General features: G+C 47.4%; 1 protein-coding gene across 1 annotated transcript in view; it reads right to left on the reverse strand.

The window, feature by feature from the left end:
• LOC102213181 (nuclear receptor coactivator 3-like) overlaps nt 1-3,266 on the reverse strand; it is a 65,816-nt gene extending 62,550 nt beyond the window's left edge. The window contains exon 1 of the mRNA XM_005731779.1: nt 2,910-3,266. The gene's annotated coding sequence lies outside the window, so the exon portion shown is untranslated. The remainder of the gene's footprint in view (nt 1-2,909) is intronic.

Below are 3,266 nucleotides of genomic sequence, written 5' to 3' on the forward strand. Positions count from 1 at the left end.
CCCAGAAACAAGCGAGCAAAGTCGAGGTGGGTAAAAACGAGATTGACCAAAGACCAGGACGCAGACAAAAGATGAGAAATACCAGGTGGAATTCCAGCAAGAGGCTCCACCTGAGCCCCTCCCCTTTCGGTACACACCCCCCTCCTTCCTCCTCTACACACACACTCACAGATTCCCAAGCTCCCAGGCTAATATGTGATGTCCTGCTTCTCTGCTTCAGCCTCACGAGCCCTGCCCCCAGTGCCTGACCCAGTCACCAGCATCCCCTGCTAACCTCTGTCCCCTTTTTCCCCATTCAGCAAACATAATGCATCACTGTCACCCTCCTCCTCCTTGTCAATGCATTCATCCCGCCATGCGCTTGGCGAAACCCCTCATGAGTCCTGGCGGCTCGCTCACAGCACCTCCCTGTTCCCATTGCCTTCGGTTCCTTGTGAGCAGGTTGTAGGCGTGTGTGCGACAACACGTGTGCAGAGACTTGGTCCACAGAGTTGACTGTAAATCTGTCAGAAGATGGGTGCCGTGCAACGAGACAACGGCTCCTTGCTGCGACACCCAACCCCCCCCCCCCCTCACTTGGGCAACAGACGCATTTGGGGCACAGAGCTGAAACAATTACTGTTAATAATAAATTCCTGATTAAAACCCCGTCACGAGCAGCAGCCAGACAGTTCGGAGAGCATTTGACTAACTATACATCAATTAAATTAGGAGAATAGAGCTTTCAGTAAGTGGCTTAACAGGACTGAATATGAAACATCAGTAAGATAAACAGAAGAAGCTAACTGGCCTGAAAGTGTTTATTTTAGTTGTCCTGTCATCCATTATTTACTAAATAATTTTTTTTCTGTAAAAATAAAGTCCACCTCTGTTTGCCAAAGCCCAATGTCACAAATTTAACTGCCCCAAAACCCAAGTTTACTACCATTACCAAACAAGAAACCAGCAGCTGCTCACAATTTAGAACTGGCAATCCTAATGGATCAAATATGATGTCCATCATATTTTTTTCATATTTTTTAACTAACAAGGACACCCTCAGCCTAACATTAAAGTAAGTTATGGTGCAAAGTGTCTACCACTGAGCTACTTACAAGTTGCAAATGAAAAGCAATGTTTGAAGTCAAAGAATGATAGGCAAATGTTTCCCTGCAGAGTTTGCATGCTATTCTCTCGGAGTCATGCCCTTCCTCTCGAAATGATCCCACACTTTGGACTTCCTGCCTGATGTGTGTAATTACTATCTAACTATAACGTCTGTTTGCAACTCAGTTTTCTTCCCCTTAATCGACCAACAAACGAACCAACATCTGATCAACAAACTCTTCCCATTGGCTAATATTTAGTTGACTGTTAGTTTGTTGTATAACTGAATATTTCAGCCAATTAAAATAGTTCAGATTGTTATAGTAGCTGAAACTTGAACCCATTTTTATTTTCATGTAAACCTTTCGGGGGGGAAAAGGGGCCATCAACAATAACCAGTTAGACATTATAATGTCATGCATCACTAAATAAGCATGGGGAATTCTCTGGTTGCAGCATTTCATCTGTGACTCGCTGCAAATTGACATCTTTTGAGAAGGACATCTGTGAGTGTTGAGCTGTCACTGTCTTTAACCTTTAAATATTTTATATCTTATAAAAGAGACTAATGAAAACTATCGTTGTTAGCTGCAGCCACGTTTGGACACGCATCTAAATTTAGACAGCGACTTCAATATAATCAACTCAGCCTCACATCCCTCACCTGCAGCATCACTCCGATTCAACCTCTGTTTACACACACTGAACTGTAAGGCTGCTATTATCCAGTGTGAGCTGGGGCTCTGGTGTCATGCTCAAGGACACAGCGCTTTCCGGCGTACGCACACACACACTTACACCACCGGCTGGCTGTTTCAGGGATCAAACCGTGCACCTTCATAATTGCAGAGCAGCGGGTACGCACAGGGCCACGTTGCTGCCCCCTGCAGATATACAGTTAGAGACATTACTGAGGATGAAGCAGATGGCAGGAGGGGTTATGAAGGACCTAACAGGAAAAAGACACCATCACGACGAGCATTCACCGTATCACCTCACACATTTTAAGGCAATGCATGACCCCTTCGTGCACTGCTGACGTGCACACTGGAGACACACGCCGTAGACCGGCTGCACTTTATTTATTTGAATTTAATCGGTCTTGCAGGCTGGCTGAGCGGCTGGTTGACTGACGGACGGTCACCGTCGTCTGCCTCCTTCCTGCAGCGCACGTTTGTTGTAAAGCGACCAGTAGCAATACAGCGGGAGCCGCTTTCACATACAGTACGCAGCCGAGTGTGTTTGCACGCTCCTGCTCATCAAACATCCCGGTCCAAATTCCCTCACGTTGCGACGGCACCGGGCTCAGCTGTTTCCCCACCGACTGTCGCGGACAGCGAGCATCAACCGGTTTAAAACAAAACAAAAAAAATATAAATCACCCCGTGATTTTGCGTTCAAGCGTGAGCGTGCGAGCCCAAAGCATGTGCTGTCCCAAAACTTATTCATGTTCTGCAGCAAATCTACTGGAGGCACTATTGCGATCCAGCGGCTCGTGCGTAAACTGGCGAGCTTGTGCGATCAAGTTAAGTTTATGAAATGTGCCAAACGTTCAGCCGTGCTGCAAATAAGCATGGCACCGAAACACGCACCGCATCACCGTTACAAACCGAGGGCAAATGTTTTCTGTCATTTACTTTTTAAAAAAATAATAAAATAAAATATGTATTCTGTGCCCTCCGCACCGCGCCGATGCCAATATTGTGTGCGCACTGCCGCTGGAAACCCAAGTCAAGACATTTCCGTCCTCTATTGAAATGCAAACCAAACGCAAAGTCTGGTCAAACTGACTGAATAGGAGCGCGCGTGCTGCACGTACTTACCTCGTGGACGTGACTCTCTCCCGAATCGATAATTTCTTCTTTACACCATTAACTCTCCGCCATCTTCGGCTCTGTTTGTTTAAATGGGAAACACTCCCGAAGCCCAAGAAGCCAGTTCTGTAAGTTGAGGCGTCGCTGGGACTTGTGGGTAAACGAGTTCTTTCTAGACGAGCCCCGCGCTTCCGGATGGCTCGTCGTACTCGTCCAACCCGGATACGGACTACAGGCAGACTCCACCACCACACGGGGGAAGGAGGAGGAGTGGAAGGTAGAGGTGGAGGTGGAGGAGCAGGCACCGTCTGTCTAGCAGCGTACAGACGGATGTGAGCGACGAGAGGGAAGATGCCACAGTGTGCG

The sequence above is a fragment of the Pundamilia nyererei genome, unplaced genomic scaffold, assembly GCF_000239375.1.
Source record: "Pundamilia nyererei isolate P.nyererei 1_Seehausen unplaced genomic scaffold, PunNye1.0 scaffold00044, whole genome shotgun sequence".
Classification (NCBI taxonomy): Eukaryota; Metazoa; Chordata; class Actinopteri; order Cichliformes; family Cichlidae; genus Pundamilia; species Pundamilia nyererei.